Raw genomic sequence first — 18412 nt, forward strand, 5'->3', positions numbered from 1 at the left:
AAATGGATAAAATGATGGATGATCTGCATAGCGCTTGACATAAAATGAGTACTCACAGAATGGAAGTTGCTATTCCTTTTTTATTTTTTTTATTTTTATTTTATTTATTTATTTATTTATTTATTTATTTATTTATTTATTTATTTATTTATTTATTTATGAGAGACAGAACACAAGCTGGGGAGGGGCAGAGAGAGAAGGAGACACAGAATCCGTATCAGGCTCCAGGGTTCGAGCTGTCAGCACAGAGCCCGACACGGGGCTCGAACTCAGAAACCGCAAGATCATGACCTGAGCTGAAGTTGGACGCTCAACCGACTGTTTCACCCAGGCACCCCGCTATTATTTTTTTAAATTAAACTTTTGTAAATTATAGCAAACCACCCATGCAATTTATTCTTTGAATTCTATTGCTTTTACATAGTGTTTCTTTTTTCTTTTCTCTCTCTCTTGTTTTTTCTTCAGAGCGTGCACAGGCTTTGTTTGAATCTTCTTTCTCTTCCCTCTCCCTTCCTCTTTTTTTTTTTTTTTTTTTTTTTTTTTTTTTCAACGTTTATTTATTTTTGGGACAGAGAGAGACAGAGCATGAACAGGGGAGGGGCAGAAAGAGAGGGAGACACAGAATCGGAAACAGGCTCCAGGCTCTGAGCCATCAGCCCAGAGCCCGACGCGGGGCTCAAACTCACGGACCGCGAGATCGTGACCTGGCTGAAGTCGGACGCTTAACCAACTGCGCCACCCAGGCGCCCCAGCCCTCTCCCTTCCTCTATTCCACTCTTTATCTGCCTGTTATAATCCAGGTATAGGGGCAGATATTGAAGAACAGAATTTTTACCAGACTTCACTCATCCCTAAATCTTCTCAGTTTTTGCCATATAGGTTCACCATTATACTGCTATTTACTTACGTTTTTTTCTGATTTCGCATTTAATCAGCTCACTTTCTTTTACTTTGCCTCGTCCCAAGATGCACGATCCTTGAGTTTGTGGCAGTATTTCGAGAGTGGTTCTTTACCATCAAAAACATTTCATGTGCCATCACTGTGTGTTACACTTTTGAAAACATTCCATTAAGCAGGGTCCTCCCTTATTGGAATTCATGGCCTGTGGATAGAGGTAGACAATTGAGCAAATAGCCCTATGTCGTATAATTTTGCCAGTGTCCTTCCTTGTTGCCATGGTCTTGGCTCACCTCCTCCTCACCTCACACCAGCCTCTTAATGCCAGTATGGCTCCTCTTCAGCCTCTTTTTCGAATTAACCTAGGCCGCCTGCGGTTGATGGTGTGGTCCTTCTCCAGCCCTGCCACTGTCACTTGGTTCCCTTGAAAACTCAGCTTTACCATGAAGTCTTCAACAAACACTACAGACCTGGATACACACCAGGAGAAGGTCCTTGTGTCAGTCAGTCCTTGTGTCGGCCAAGTTTTGCCGCATTGACAAAGGACTGCAAAATGTTAGGGATTTAGAAAACAATCTCAGCCTGGCAGTGGCTGTGCTCGGTGTCCCTTTCCTTCTCAAACTAAGACGTAAAGAGCGGCACCTACTTGGAACGTATTTGTCTCGAACGGAAGGAAAAGGGAAATGGTGGAATCACACGCTGGCTCGTAGAAGAACCTCCCCCTGGGAAGTGGCACATGGCAGTTGTATGCGCGTCTCGTTGGCCATAACACGTCAGTGGCCAAGCCTGGTACCAGTGGGAGGGAAATACCTTCCTCCTGGAAGGAGCAGTCAGTAGGAAGGGACGTGGCAAGAAGGGGCAGCGGAGTCAGGTTTTCAACATTTCATCGCTTTAGTAGATAGGGTTTCTGGGATATATAGCTCCCAATTTTTTTTTTTTTCCATTGTCAGCTTTACTAAACAGCTTTATTCTTTTTTTTTTCCAGGGGTGGGGGGGGGGGGAACCTTCACATCAGTTTATGTACTTTTATGCCAGCAAACAGGCAATGCCCAAGATGTACAGAAGACGTAGGCTGCAAGTCAGTGGCCCAGGTTCCCCAGTGACTTTCAGCTTTCTTACAAAAGTCGGCCTGAGCATCAGTGACCTCAGCAGCCTATAAAAAATGAGGAATCTCAGTTTCATCCTTGGATTCAGTTCATATTTACTATTTCTGCCAGATGATGTGATAGAAGCTCTATGAAGCTTGAAGGCCACGGTCTTGAGTTCTCCTTCTAGGAAATTCATGTTATAAATACAATCAAGAATACCCTCATTTTGGGGTGCCTGGGTGGCTTAGTCAGTTGAACATCCAACCTCCCATGATCTCATGGTTCACAAGTGCGAGCCCCGTGTCAGGCTCTGTGCCGACAGCTCAGAGCCTGGAGCCCGCTTTGGACTCTGTGTCCTGTTCTTTCTCTGCCCCTCTCCAGCTTGCACTCTGTCTCTCTCTCAAAAATAAATAAAAACTTTAAAAAATAGTCTCGTTTTTATTTATAGTTGACCTAAAACTAGGATTACTTGCATGAGTACTAGCTAACTAGTCAGTCAGTCCATATGGACTGCTTGCACGGCTTCAAGCATGCTTTTCTCCAGAATGGATGTTTAGTTGGCCTTTGAGGAAAATCATGAACTCATTCCAACTTAAGAAAGCTTTGTGAATGACTAGAGCTTTCAGGATTGTGTTTATATCGTTTCAAAGCTTATGTTTTCTTTTTTAGATGAAAGATAATTTAAGAAGATTAGCTAGCATCCTCATTAACCTGGAGCTATTTTAATGGGGAAAAAAAGGGCAACCTGTTTTCTTCTTAGGAAGTCGTATATTAGTTTAATTTATAAATTATATTTAATCAAATTTTATTTAGGTTGTATAGGATAATTTTCAAGTACAGAATGTTAGCTACCCTAGAAAACACTGTGGTTCAAGTGAACATCATTTTATTAGCATTTTTAAAACCTCATCATACTAGTTTATACAATAAATGTGTTTCTACAAAGGTACAGATATATAAATAAAGAAGATAAATATATAAAGATTACATTTTGGAAATGGATGAAAGTCACCATGGTACTTAGGTTCCTAAAACTGATCCTACAAAAATTATTTTCCTAAATGTAGGACCTATTATAAAATGAACATTGTGATCCTGGTATCTCTTTTTAAATCTTGGGATGATTGGGAGGAAGTCATAATCAATATATTAACATATTTTTGGAGTCTGATATTATGAGCATCATGGATAGACTTGAAAGTCAAAATAAGTATTTGACAGAATTTTAATAGGTAGAAGAATTTAATTTTTTTATTATCAGATGGAGAGCAAAAATATTTTCATCTGCATTGAATACTGGACTTTCCAGTGTGTGTGTGTGTGTGTGTGTGTGTGTGCACGTGCATGTGTGATCTAAGACTCATGCTATTCTAAGTGTGACGCATGAGTTGGACTAGTTCATGAGCTGTGTTGCTGGTCTGCAGTGAGATAAGAACAGAAATTTAGAGTGTTTAGAGATGTTTATAGCAACTGAACAGAGTAATTTTAGGTCTGTTGAATCTGATACAAACTTGGGCTTGCATATTTGTGTGTGTTTTGTTTTTTTCTTTCCATTTGTCTAAGAATTCATTTTTATTTTACTTTTTACAAAAGTATTGGTCTATGATGGATTTGGGAAGAGAACGAAACTGGTAACACGATTGATTTGGAAAGCATTGGTGAGAAACCAGCATTACTGTGGCAGAAAGGTGGTATAATTTTTAATATTTCATGTGACATTCCATATGATGTGGAATAGTGTGGCTTATGTTGTCACTTTACTAATCCCTAGTATAGAGTTGTGTTCCCTAACCTTTCCAGCATAACTGTTCTTTTCATTTAATGGTGTCATTTTGCTCTTCTTGTTTCCTGGAGTGATTTGCAAAGAAGTATTCTTTGGATTTATTTATTCATTCAACCATTATTTACTGAGCATCTCTTAGAACAGTGTGGCGGGTACTGTTCTAAGCATTGGGAGTTCAGCAGTAACAAAACAGGTATACAATCCTGCTCTCATAGCTTATATGAAAAGAATGAAAACATAAATATGCATGTATATACAGGCACAAATATGCATACACACATGAACTATGAGGTGGTTGATTGATCCCAAGTGTCATCCAATTCCACTTATGCCCATCTGATGCATACTTTCCTCTCCTTGGATATTACGATCACTGTTGATGTGGTTTTGTGTCTGAATGCTATTGTTGACAAAGTAAGAGTCCCCAGGTGACAGATATAGGTGGCTTCCCCTAGGGCCACTGATGCTTGAGCATGGCTTCCCCATATTGGTGAGGACGGTGGAACAAATAAAGCCTCAGAGACTGGAGGAACTTGGTGTTCACTGTCCTGAATCGCTGTCTCCTTTTGGGATGCCATTAAATGTAGAGTTCAATTGGGTACATTTCTTTGGTTCAGCAGGAAGGACTATGGTCTTCTGCAGGAGTGTGTTCCAATCCCGATAGTCTAGAGTGTAGCACTGGGGAGGCACTGACCCTCTGAAATTAGGACAGCATTTTGTAGATGTGTACTTTTCTGGGGTAAGTCACCCAACTTTCATCAGCTTCTGTAAGTGATTTATGACCCCCAAAGCTAATGAATCATTGGCGAACAGGGGCCTCCCATGCAATTTATAGTTAGGCCCCTATTATTTAATCTGGTTTCATCTCCTCTTGTTTCCTCCCTTGAGCTTTTCTGCAATGGCTCGACTGGTCTCCTCACTGCTGCTCCCGTGTGCCAGGCACAGTCCCATCTGGAATGTATCATCTCCAATCATGCACAGAATTCATCTCCTCACCTCCTTTAAACCTTTGCGCAGATGTCATCCTCTGGGCTTCCCCTGACTGGTGGATGTAGAGTTGTATCTCTTTCCTGGCCCTGACTTAGTCCTTTTGATGCTTCTTGCTCTGCCTTACTTGTATTCCTTTAACATATTTTGTGGCTTAATTATTTCTTGAATTTGTTGTCCTTGGACACTCTACAGGGATTTTTGCCTCTTTGCTCACTGCTATATCCTTAGCACCTTGAACAGTTTCTGGCACATAGTAGAAAGATGGTGGCTTCCATACCTTCTGAAGGAGGAAGGCTTTGGTGGTGTGTTTATACCCCTCAGCCATCTTTCTGCGCCCTAAAGGGACAGGGCCAGTGTAGGGTAGGGTAAGCAAGAGAGGTGGATGTCCTGACTCCCCCAAGGACTGAAATAAACATAGTAGGTGTTCATTAAATATTTGATGAATAAATGAATGAATATGGGATCTGACTCTCCCCTTCAGAGTGTACCACATGGAGCTTAAATTTGGCCAGTTCAGCTGAGATTCCTCATGTTGCTCTGTGTGTACTCCCTCCCATAGGTTATGGTTTCGTGGATCTTAGTTCTTATGTTGCTGTAAATTGGCTTTCAGTGCATCTCTTTACTTTTCTCTCCAAGTTTCCAATATTCCATCTTTGTCTTGCTCAGTTTTGGTGTCTATGTCATCTTACTGGACCCTAGACTCTCTAAGCATTTATAGACAGTACCTTAGGCAAGTTAGCTGGCCTTTCTATCCCCTGGCTTCCTGATCTGTAAAATGGGGGTGATAACATATATGACCTTGCAAGGTTGCTGTGAGAGTGAAATGAGATGAGGCTTGTTAAGTAGATTAGACAGGACTTGACATAAATATTGGTTGCAGTAATGCTGATAAAGATACAAGCATGTCATGGCTCAGCATCATACGTGGCATGTGCAGGCACCGAGTAAATGGCACTTGTCGGAGTTGTTATGCTTTTCCCCAACCCTTTATTACCACCACTAATGATACCGTTCCAGAGAGTCATCGAAGATTGGGGCGTTAGCAGAAGACCGTAGAGGAGAGTAAGCGTTGTCTTCCTTTCTCTTCCCGTCCCTTCTTTGACCTCGACCCCCACCTCTTCCTCTGCCTCTTCTTCTTCCGTGCTTCCTCCCTTGCCAAGCCTTGGAAGACCTTTCAGGGCTGAAACTCCCTCTGTGCTGTGCAGTGTCACGGTGGTTGTCACCATGATACAGCACTCAGCCTTTTGTGCCACATTCTCTTTGAGCAGATAGCAGTAGGAAACTTGCTTGTTCCCCTGAGACATATTTCCACCCATGTATGCAACAACCGTCATGATTTCTGGCAAAGGTTTTATTTTTTTGGAGGGCATTTCAAGGAGCTGCCCTGTAAGCCTCTGAATGCATGAGTTGTTTGTTTTTTTCTTTTTTCTTTTTTCCCCTCAGTGACAGGTTAGTAAAACTCCCCAGATTTGAATCTCACAATCGATCCATCAGCAAAGGTTTATTAAGTATATATATTAAACCTTTTTTTTTTTTTTTTTTTTTTTTTTTTTTAGCAGCAGAATGGCATGGTGAAAGGCAGGTTTTAGAAAGATTCACCTGGGGACTGTGTGCATAGTTGGTGGAGGGGGGTGTTGTAAATCCAGTAGAGAAGGGAGAGAAGGATATATCATAGGAATTGGTAACAGTCAGAACTGCAACAGTGCCAGTGGCCGCGGAAGCCTGGGTGGTACATGGGGTACATCTATTTTCAGATTTCTTAAGCACTGCTGGACAGTCTCCCACGACAGTTTACCAGCAGTGTCTGTGAGGTCTGGAAGCTCCCCGTTCTTGCCAACACTTGGTTACTATTGCTGGCTAACAAATGCTGTGAAAATACAGTGATTGGAAAACACAACTATCATTTTCTTATCTGTTGTGGTCTCTGTGAGCCAGGCATTCAGGAGGACTGGACTGGACTGGACTGGGAAGCTGTGGCTTGGGGTCTCTCAAGACGTTGTAGAGAAATGGTGGCTTCCGTACCTTCTGAAGGGGGCGGACTTTGGTGGTCAGTTTTTACCCCTTCTTGTCATCTTCCTGAGCCCCGAAGGTACAGGGCCAGTGTCGGGTGAGTGAGAGAGGTAGAATCCTGGTTCTCCCAGGGATCGAAATAAACATTTATTGAGCACCTGCCGTGTCCTAGGCCTTGTGCAGGGTGTTCTACTATAATAGCAAGTGTTTAATTGTCTTCAGCACGATCCTTCCTTCAGAGTTACCTTCCTAGACAAGGCTTTCCTTAACAACCCTACTAATTAAATATGCTTCCCTTTTTATTTCCATCTTACTGCTCAAATTATTACCTCTGTAACTCTTTTCTCTATTTATACTGTGTAGTTGTTGGCTTGTTTGTTACTTTTCTGGTTTCCTCCCCCCCCACTCCCTGGTAGCAGACTGAGGGTCCATGACAACAAGGACTCTGTGTCTTGGGTGCGCTACTCTTTACTGAGGTGAACGATAGGAGAGGTGAAATAGAGGGCACCAGAAAAATTTGAATTTCAGAGCAGAACATAATATTTTAATGTAAGTATGTCGCCAGTATAGAACATTTTAAAGTATAAGTATATCCCAGATGTGGGACTTGCTTATACTAGATACTATTTGTGGTTTATTTGAAACTCAAGTTCAGTTTGATATCTGGTAGTTTTATTTGCTACATCTGAGCACTCTAGTACCTGATATTTGAGCATAGTGTATATAGCACATAGTCGAAGGTCAGTGAAGTGTTTGAATGGATGAATGAGTGAATCAATGAAAAAGCTCATTTCTTTCTCCTGAACAGTTTTGCAAGGTGGGTATTATTATTTTACAGATAGGGAAATTGACGTTCAAAGAAAATAGTAAGCTTGCCCATGCTCCGAGAGATAGTTGGTATAGGATGGGGATATGAGTCCAGTTTTGAAAGCTGCTATCTTTGGCTTTTAGTTAGCTCTGTTTTCTTTCCACTACATCATGTTGCCTTGCCTTGTTAAGAGATTTCCTCCTTGTAGCACATTTCTTCACTGTATCAACAGACAGCTAAGCTTGGTTCAGTTTAAGTAGAAAGAGTTTATTACACAGAATATTCAGGAGCCTGGGACCCTTGGGAGGCCAGTGAAGCAGCCTGCGGCTGAGTAGTGAGGAACTACGCCCCAGCACACTATATAGAACAATGACACTGATGTAGCTACCTCTGGGTGCACACATTGTAGCTTGCAACATTGACCTGACTGAGGCAGACCATTAAACCATACAGCCAAATCCTATACCCCTATGCCTTCCAGATGTAGTTGTTTCTTTCCTGGTCAGAACACAGGTCTGCACAGTGTGGCCCAGGTACGTCTGATTGGTGGAATGGAAGGCACATGTCTTACCCTAGCTGCAAGGGAGTCTGGGAAAGTGAGCCCTTGGCTTTCACCATGGAAGTTGTCTCTGTCTCCCTCTGAACTCATAAGAAGAGGAATTCCCCCAAACCCAGGAAGTGTCTTAAAAGGTGCTGAGTAGCCTAAAAGATAATACACATCCACCTAACTAATACCTGCTTCAACCTTTGTTAGCATAGTGCCTTCTAAGTTTTTAAAACAGGTATTACTTTATACCTGGTATGAAAACAGGTACATTTGAAAACAATTACATTTGGCTGAATTAAAAAAAAAATTTTTTTTTTCAACGTTTATTTATTTTTGGGACAGAGAGAGACAGAGCATGAACGGGGGAGGGGCAGAGAGAGAGGGAGACGCAGAATCGGAAACAGGCTCCAGGCTCTGAGCCATCAGCCCAGAGCCTGACGCGGGGCTCGAACTCATGGACCGCGAGATCGTGACCTGGCTGAAGTCGGACGCTTAACCGACTGCGCCACCCAGGCGCCCCTTGGCTGAATTTTTTAATCTGCCCAATGAAGGACCGAGTCTGTGCTCCCTGGAGGCAGTTGATACATTAGTAAATAAAACTCAGTTCTTCGTGTGGTGGGATTTTACAGTGACTTTAAATTTATGTATATTTTTCTAAATTTCCTATCACAAACATTTGGAATAAAAGGGAAAGTCTTCAAAATTTGGTAACTGGGAGAAATCCCGTGAACTTCCTTATCTGCAATTCTGAAATCCAGAAATCTCTGAATATTGAAGCATTTTTTTTCTTTTTTAAATTTTACTTCATTTGGCAGAATTAGCTGACCTGAAATGACATGAGGCTATTTATCATCTTTATTGTCTCAGTTTAATATTCATATGTTTCCAGCAGAAATATTAATGCACTTGATTATGAGCTATTGCCCTATCCCACTGGGGATATTATACTGTGTGTGTATTGTTCTCTTTATAAAATCTGGAAAACTCTGGTGTCCAAGACTTACCAGTCCCCAAGAGTTTCTTTGAAGTGTGTGTGTGAATACACAGGCATAGTATGTAAGTAGAAATTTGTGGAATGACATATTAAAAGCTTTGGGCCAGTGATTACCTCTAAGAACAGGGATTAGATGGGAAGACAGTGAGGGATCAATTTATCCTTCCTATTCTTCAGTATTTCTAATAATTTTTATAGCAAAACAATTTCCTTTTTCAATGAAAAAAGAAAGAATTGGCTGGAGGTTTTATTTATTTGGGAAAGCAGTGGTGATATTATTATTATTATTATTTTTTGGTACTATTAATTTTAAAAGATATTTTGTCAAGCAGTCTGTGCCTTTACTTATTACTTCATCATTACCCACTGCTGACAAGGACCCCCAGAAAATTAGGTACACACCAGGCAGTCTGCTGCCTTTTGGACAGTAAGTGCATGCTGTAGTGGCAGGAAATTTGCATCAGCAAAAAAACACTAATTTTGCTTAGAAAAATAAAATAAAGGACTCAAAAATGTGATGAGTAAATGAAACTAGTGTTATTAGTGATGGGTTTGGCATGTTTTACGAAGTCTGAATGATTACTCATCCACTGTACGTTTGCAGAAGTTCTTTAACAAAAGCCAGATGCATACGTAGTAGCAGGGGTTAGTAGGTGGATGAGAGGATTAAACCCAGCGAGTTTTTGGAGCATTGGTTTGTAGCTGTTTTTGGCTTGTCAACAGGCTGCTTTTCTGAGTCAGCCTATAGGATGGCTTCCCAGGGTAAGTCTGATTTTGCTTTTCTGGGTTTAAACTATAAGTGGTGAAGGAGGTCTGACTAGTTGCCTTTTTTTGCACTGGATTCTGTAAATTAATAGTGCCTGCATTTCTTCTGTGAGAAAGGCATTCATCTTATTCCAGCATTTTCCAGTGTTCCTGCTGCTGATTTTTATAGCTTTGCCTCACCTCCCCCTAAGCTTGAAAGTGGAATGCCCAAGTGCTGAAAGAATTTGCAAGGGGAATTGCAAAGGTCATATGTAAGTTCTGCGGCTGGCGTGAGGAGAGCAATGTGATTGAGCCCGAGCCCTTTGTGACCCTTTCTTTTAAAGAGGATGTTTCCAATAAATTAGTGTAGCACACTTTATGTGCTTGTTTATGACCTTAAAAATGGTTTAGCTATTGCTGAGTGGCCATTACTGATGCTTTATGACATGTTATAATGATTTCAACCTGCACACTTTTTTCTTTTTTTTTTTTTTGGATTGGAACAATGTCATGCATCAGTCGATGTGAAGCTCATTTTTTTTTTTTTTCCTCTTAAAGGGACTGGGGAGAACATTCAAGATTAGAATAAGTCCCTGGATTCTAACCCCAAAGAATGTTGGTTCTCGAGGTCGGAATAAATGAGGATTCGCCAAGCTCTTACAAATGAGCTTTGTAGTAATTGCTGATGAAATTATAAAACCCCTGCTTTTCCCACTGGATATTAAATGCCCCTTTCATTAGCTATAGTATGGGGAGCAAAAGCATGTGATTTTTTAAAAAATGTTTAACCGTAGCTAAAAAAGGCAGTTTTCATTTTGTGGCTGCTCTTTTCCTTCCGGTATCTAGCACAGTCGAGGACTTTATCTTCTTGTATCTTCTTAGGACACTCTGATGAATAATGGGGTCTGACTAGCTCTCTCTAAACGGAAGAGCGTGCGGAGGATCCTGGGCTGGAGGGTGTGGAAGAGCCCAGTTGCATCCTCCACCAGCCATGGGTTGGGGGTACTGCCCTTCCCCCCTTCCCCACCAGCTCTCAGGCTGACGGAGGTCACTGTGATGTGAAGGCCAGGCCATGTTGGTGGCTGATACCTTCTCTGAATGGTGCTTACATCTCTGTGGGCTCAGAAGGGACCTTACCTCAAGATTTCTGTTCATTACTGTTCACTACTCCTGAAAGAGAACATTGATCTTGCTCTAAATCAGTCGATGAGTCCCACCTCAGGAAAGACTGGGTAAGGGAATATCCGTTGATTTTTTTTTTAAAAGTGAAAACATTCACATGAGGAGCCTATAAAACAGGCTTTAAAAATTGAAGCACCCATGTCCTTAGTGCTGTGTGTGTCACCTAGAAATATCTGGAGCCCAGACAGTCTGAAGCCTCTCTGCCAAGGGCTCCCTTGGCAGTTGGAGGTGGTTAATGGGGGGAGGGGGCCCTCTTTCTTGAGCATTGGTAGTTCTTGTATATATTTGGAGAAGGGGAGCAAAGGTTGCAGTAATCCAACTGGTCGGTTATTTAGGAACTTTTTTCTGCTGATAAAAGCAAGAGTATATCATGGAGTAGAATTGAGATAAAATCTGAGGCTGCAAAGAGATGTCTCCTTTACTGATGGTGGATTCAGACACTGCCCCCAGGCCTTGCTTTCAGCCCTCCGGGCAAGGATGTGAGCGCTGTGCTGCGAGATTTGTGGTGGTGGGAAAGTTAGGGGGTTCGCTTTCACCCCTTCTCAAACCCAGCCTTCCCAGGAGTTTGTAAAACAAGGTGAAGTTGTGAGGTTTGAGGAAAGTTAGAGCCCATGGGGAGCTGGACACTTAATCCATCATGTCGCACACACAGAGAGGGATTTGGACTGAAGGCTTAACCACCACTGCCCCCCAGCCTCTGGAAGTTCTTAAAATAATGAAACAATTGTCTTTTTCAATGAGAGGGAGAGAAGAGTGAAATGTGGAGATTGGTACCTGAAGATACCTAGTGACCTTTTCCAGTGTTTTTTCCTCTCTTCTGGTTTGGAACTTGCACAATGACTAAGACAAGCACCTTTTTTTTTTTTTTTTCTTTTTTCTTTCCCTGTAAAGGGTAGAGTAAAATCAATTATCAATGATTTCCAAAAAGATTATTATATGTATTATGGGTTGTCAAGCCTCTTTTGATTTTGTCCTATTGCCCTTATATCTTGTTTTTTTTTTAGCATCTCATCAAATGGCAAGAGTGGATGAAATACCAAATAGCTTTTTATTCCTAGTTGTTGTTGCTAGTTAGGGAATTCAGCTTAAACAGATAGAATGGCAAACATATTTCACATTTAGTAGGAAGGAAAATTTAAGAGTATATATATTTGAGAGTCACCTGGGTGGCTCATTGCACCTGGGTAGTCCAGTTGGTTAAGCATCTGACTGACTTCAGCTCAGTTCATGATCTCTCGGTTCATGGGTTCAAGCCCCGTATCGGGATTTTTGCTGACAGGGTGGAGCCTGGAGCCTGCTTCGGATTCTGTGTGTGTGTGTGTCTCTCTCTGCCCCTCCCCCACTCACTCTCTGTCTCTCTGTCTCTCTCAAAAATAAAACATTAAAAAAATAAAAAAAGAATATTTATATTTGAGCCCAATCTTTGATTGATACATATGCATCTATGTATATATCTATATGTGACTATGTCTTGCACTTAATGTATCTCCATCTTCCATGTAATACGTTCATATATTTATATCTGTCTATATCTTCCATGTAATATATACATATATTTGATCCCACACACATACACATGTGTATATCTGTATATCTTAATCTGTATCTTGTATGTAATTTACTAAAATCCTAAATCTGTATTCATAAAAAAATCAAATCTTAAAATAACTCTGCTGGAAAAAATAAAGAGGGAAAATTAGTAGGCAGTCTTCTTGATACTTTAATGTGTGTGTTTACTACTTAGAAATATTCAAATGCAGCTTTGTTTCCTATAGGTAATTTTGGTGGTACAATATTTGAAAAGGTGACAGATAAAAGGGCAGAATGTGGTCCTTGAAGCTGTAATTTGCAGGAAAGTAATAGTACAAGTCCATTTTCTTTTCCACATGTGCTATTTATATAATTTATATTTTTAACAAATCTTAGAACTAGAATGAAAATAGTGATTAATCTTAAGGGCAAGAAATGTTGTAATTATGCCAAATTTGGAAAGTTAAAGAAATTTTCTTGGTGGTTAAGTACAGTCTATTGAGTATTCTAATTTGTATGTCACAGAGCATAGTGCTAAGCAGATAGTGTGTGCTCATTAATGTTAAATGATTGAGTCAGTTTGTCAACACTTCCCCCATGCCCCCTCCCCGCCTGGAAAATAAGCATATTTGACTTAGAAATGGCAGGTCAACTTTTAAGCCAAGTTAAGATAAGTAGGTCAGATGAAGTAACATGCATAGCAGGGATGGTCGTATTACATATGCAAAGACAAAAGACTGAAAATGAAACATAAAAATGTTTGGATTTTAAGATTGCAGATGGTATTTATTTTTATGCCTTTTTTGCCTTTCTTTTAATTTTCTAACCTGAGCAGCTAAATTCTTTGGGACTTATTACTTTCATAAAACATATTAGGCTTCACATAATTATTTGTTAAATACCATGTTAATTAATTTATAATAAAAAGGATACACATCAAATAGGATGTGAATGATGTCAGGAGTACAGAGCATGGTAGTTTTGAATAGAACTTACATTGTAGCAAAATTCATCTTTCCAATTATTTTATGTCGAGTCCTAGGAGAGTCACTTCTGCTATAACACAACATATGCATTTCTAAAAAAAATCACCAGGCTAGGCAAAATCATGCAGTAGATACCATGGAGTCTATTAGAAAAAATTGGGTTAGAGGTACTATACTGAAAAACTTTATCACTGACATATTAAGAGAAGAAAAGATAGGAATCTAGTTAAAAGAGTAGACAGTGTTATACTTGTTAAATGGTTAATCAATATATAAATACAGCAATAAACTTGGTAGTTTGCCTTGAAAAGACCTGCTGTTTGCTTGTGGAAGTGAGTGTTAGAAGGACAGTAGCTTGTAAATTACAGTGAGAGGGTGGAAGGAAGCTTATCTGAAATTGATGGAAAGTTACAGCTCTAGAAGTGGATTGGTGTACATAATGTGCATGGTGAACTGTGATAGGTGGCAGTTGTTTGAGGTGTGTGCATTTTGTGTGTTCCTACATGACTCGATTCAGCAGGGTGCATTTTCTGTGTTTGCCCACTGCCCTTGCAAACAACATAATGCATAGCAAACCAAAATTCATTTGAGTTAGGTGCAAATTGGTCTCTCACATGGCAATCCATGTATCAGTTGTGAACAAACTTGCATTTTAGAAACAAGCATTATAGCAGAACTGAATGGACATGAGATAGATGAAATAAAGCTGCACTAGTCCTACATATGTCAAGAGCCCAGGTTGGAATCCACCCTCACTATCAGCAACCCCCCCCCCCCCCCCCCCCAGGGATTCCATTAAGCATTGCTGTGCGGTGTAGAACTTGATTGTCCTGTTGTTCGTCACCTGGAACAGATACAGAACAATGCTCTTTTGAGACGTTTGGTCCTATGTGTGTATCCTTCCTTGGCCAGTGACTGGAAGTGTGCCAGATTCTTCAGCATTCACAGAGTTCAGCCCCACTGCCAGATGGACTGTCCATTAAAGTGAATGGCCTTGAACTTATCGGCCCCATAGAATACCTCCATCCGGGACCTAGTCAGGGAATCTATCTTGAACATGGTGCTACTCAGTACTTAATCAAATCCTGCTGTGAAGGGTGCCTGGGTGGCTCAGTTGGTTAAGTGTCTGACTTCAGCTCAGGTCATGATCTCGTGGTCTGTGAGTTCGAGCCTCAAGTTGGGCTCTGTGTTAACAGCCCAAAACGTGGAGCCTGTTTTGGATTCTGTGTCTCCCTTTCTGTCTGTCTCCACCCTCACACTTTGTGTCTCTGTCTCTCAAAAAGGAATAAACATGCAAAAAAATTTTTAAAATGCTGGTGTGAAAAACCAAGATTTAGGGATTATAGTTTGAAGGATGGAGGTTCATCCATCCCTTTGGATACTCTAAAACGGTGGGGGAAGGAGAGAATGTTGTTTGAAAAATTATTTTCCAAGGTGGCTTTTGCTTTGGTTTGTGAAATAACATTAAAGAAAAGCATGAGAATTTTATATTGATCAAAAAGGGTAATTGGTTAAAAATTAGTTAAGGGAAATCTGTAAAATCAATACTTGAAATAAACCAGACCAGCAGAAATCTCTGTATCTCAGAATTTGCCACCTGTCTACCCTGCCTTAGTTCTACTAAATTCTACTTAGTATGATGCCCTTAGCCTCTTTTGAAGGTCATTATAAGATAGAGGCCTATAAATCTTGAATGTATGGGGTGCTTATCTTGTGGATGTTCTAGAGGCCTCTGGACTCTTGGGAGAAGTGTCTCTCTGGTTTCAATACCACAGATGACTGTACTTCTTTGCAGCTTTGGGTTAGTTTATGGATATAGTTAGTCATGTAACTGATCATGTCTTCTTCCTCTTTATGGTCACACGCATGTTTTCTTTAACTCACACATGTTTTTTTTAACCAAAAGAAAAACTAGTTTGCCAACATTGGAAAATGGGAAGATTTCACACAAGCATGTTTGAATTTCTGGCATTTCTTGAAAAATTAGATCTGGTAACATGGGGCTCACATGTCTCCATGGCAACCATGGGAGTCAGTAATATTATGGCATTTTCCTTAAAATAAAACAGGCACTCTTCAGTTGCTTTTCTACCTTTACTCTAACTGCTTGGCCCCCATAGACATTGGACTCTCTGTCCCCATGTTAGAAAGCAGTTTGTGACCCACCTGTAAAAAACATGCAGACTCTGTTTGCATTTTATATACTAATTTTATTAAGTTCATTTTATTTTTTTTAATGTTTATTTATTTCTGAGAAAGAGACAGCATGTGAGGGGGGGCTGCACAGAGAGAGAGACACAGAATCTGAAATAAGCTCCAGGCTCTGAGCTATCAGCCCAGAGCCCGATGCGGGTCTTGAACCTACAAACTGCGAGATCATAACCTGAGCTGAAGTTGGACGCTTAACCGACTGAGCCACCCAGGCGCCCCTTATTAGGTTCATTTTATTTTTTTCTTGAATTCTCTTTCCTTCATCTTACTATCTTCATCCACACACATTAACTTTCTGTTGTTTCATCTTCATGCTGTGTGCTCTTACATAAGCTCCTTTAAGTCCTTTAGGGAAGAAACAAATGAAAAGTGAAATAATCAGAGAAGGAAGAATTTACTCTCCTGTTTTTAACTTTTTGTCCAACAGGAGTTTAAAATGATTTCAGTGCTGGGACACCTGGGTGGCTCAGTCGGTTAAGCATCCGACTTCGGCTTAGGGCATGATCTTGCGGTTCATGAGTTCGAGCCCCACATCGGGCTCTGTGCGGACAGCTCAGAGCCTGGAGCCCGCTTCAGAGCCTGTGTCTCCCTTTCTCTTTGGCCCTCTCCTGCTTGTGCTCTGTCTCTCTCAAAAACAAATAAACACTTAAAAAAAATTAAAATTATTTCAGTTCTTTCTCTGACTTATTTTAGTGTCTACATGATTCTACCGTTAGGATCTCTATAAGTATTTGCTGTCTGTTTGTAATACTTCACAGAAACTCTGAGAGACATTGTTTTGTAGCAAAGATTGGTTGACTTTCCATGATCTTGCATTAAGAACTGAAAAGCCAAGGATGTCAGAATAGCTGTTCATTCAGTTATAAAGAGGGAGGATTAGGGTACCATGAACCTCCTTGGAGGTTACTTGCCAACTGCAAAGACCATGAGAAGTCATCATTCAGTGCCCTACAGTTGGCCCTGCCGTGGCGCCTGGGGAAGTGGCCAGAGAAGACCATAGGTGTCTGAATCTTGCTGTTAGATGTGAGGGTAGCCCAAGTGGTGTTGATAACAGCTCTGAATTAATGTAGAAGCATTATTTTTCATACAATTCAGGTGTCCATTTTCCTTTGAGAAATCTGAAGACCCGCTAAGAATGAGCCAGCATTCGCCCCTGGATGGGTTTGTGTCTCGTTCACCACATCCTCCCATCTCTGTTCTCTCCATGACACTAAGGCTGAATGCCATCGCTCTGAATCTCTGCATTTCCTCCATGTGTAACCTGTTATTATTAATGCCCTGTTGGTGTACCACCCCAATTCATTTTGCTGGCTAAGTGTATCTCATACTTCAGCATATTTTCTACCTGCCATAGTTGCGTTCCATGTGCTTCACAGTCTGTCAGCTCTTTTCATAACGTTCACGTTTAATGAGTTGGATTCTTACTGGATTCTCTTCTCCCCAGTCTCGGGGTTGTAAGCTGCCACAGCAGGCGTATCATAAAGATAGAGATGTAGGAAAAAGGACACTGGACTCATTCAGGCAACAGTATTTACGGAGCACTGACTCTGTGCCCAGTACTGTTCCTATGCTAGGGATAGAGCAGTGAATAAAGCAGGCAAAAAATATGGGCCCTACTGGAGTTTACTTTCTGGTAAGCGGAGGTAAGTGCTGTGAAGGAGAATAAAGCTGGGAATAAAGCTGGGAATAAAGCTGAAGGAGAATAAAGCCGCTTTCATATGAAGCTGATAGATTGGACCTCGCCTCGGAGGTTCCTCTTGAACAGAGATGTGAATTAACTAAGTGACAAGCGAGCCATGCAGCTGTGTGAAGAAGAGCACTGTAGGCTGAGCAGGTAGGAGTAACAAGAGCAGAATTCTTGAGAAGGGAACATGCTTGGATTTGACATTAGATAGAGCCTCTGTTTCAGTGTTGCCTCCCCTGGCGGTGTGAGTTAGGGTCAGTTGCTTTTGCCGTCTGGATCACGTCTATGTCTGGACCGCGTCTGTGAACTCACCTCTAAGATGCTAAGATTCTCCACTGGAGAAAGACCATGCCTCTCTCTCTAGTCGCTACCCAAGGTCACATCTGGTCTTCAGCTCTTGGCACATGTTCAGTAAATAGATGTTCAATTAACAGATGGATACATTAATGGTTTTAAAAGCATATAAAGCATTTCAAAAGCAGGGTCTTAGCTAGGTATATATCACAGTCCCCTAGAATAATGACATGACCAGCCGGGAGACACGTGTACAAGGAATTTTTCTTTAATGGTGAGTCTGTATTCTCTATGCTTAGCAAGACATGTCTACAAAGTACCAGTGGGAACTCTTAGGACCCAGGAAAGGAACCTGGGAGTCCTTGAAGGTTTCCTTTTGAAGGCATAAGCCTACGCAGTAGAGGGCCAGTTCCCCAGATTCAACTTAACATTGGTACCCCTGCACAGGAAGGTAGACTGAGGGCAGGGACTATGTCCTTGTTGTTGTATCTGTTGCTCATTGGTATCTCCCAACTTATAGCATAGTAGCTGTGGGCTCATAGTAGAAGCTTAATATAAATATCTGTTAAAGAGTGAATAAATCAAAACCAGCATACATTTTCAACTCTTTTATAAGCAGTGTGGGAGTCACAATGGAAAGATACTGTGCACTCTCTCTATTTC

The 18412-nt window shown here is 41.1% G+C and overlaps 1 protein-coding gene across 6 annotated transcripts in view; it reads left to right on the forward strand.

Annotated features, from left to right (window-relative positions):
• The window catches only part of MITF (melanocyte inducing transcription factor), a 225370-nt gene that overhangs the window by 83318 nt on the left and 123640 nt on the right, over positions 1–18412 (forward strand). Inside the window, exon 1 of one of the 6 annotated variants that reach the window (XM_047850205.1) lies at positions 9782–9880. The exons of the other annotated variants lie outside the window; for them this stretch is intronic. The gene's annotated coding sequence lies outside the window, so the exon portion shown is untranslated. Of the gene's footprint in view, positions 1–9781; positions 9881–18412 lie in introns of those variants that run through there. 6 annotated transcript variants of the gene reach the window in all.

Source organism: Prionailurus viverrinus, chromosome A2 (assembly GCF_022837055.1).
Source record: "Prionailurus viverrinus isolate Anna chromosome A2, UM_Priviv_1.0, whole genome shotgun sequence".
In the NCBI taxonomy this organism is placed as follows: Eukaryota; Metazoa; Chordata; class Mammalia; order Carnivora; family Felidae; genus Prionailurus; species Prionailurus viverrinus.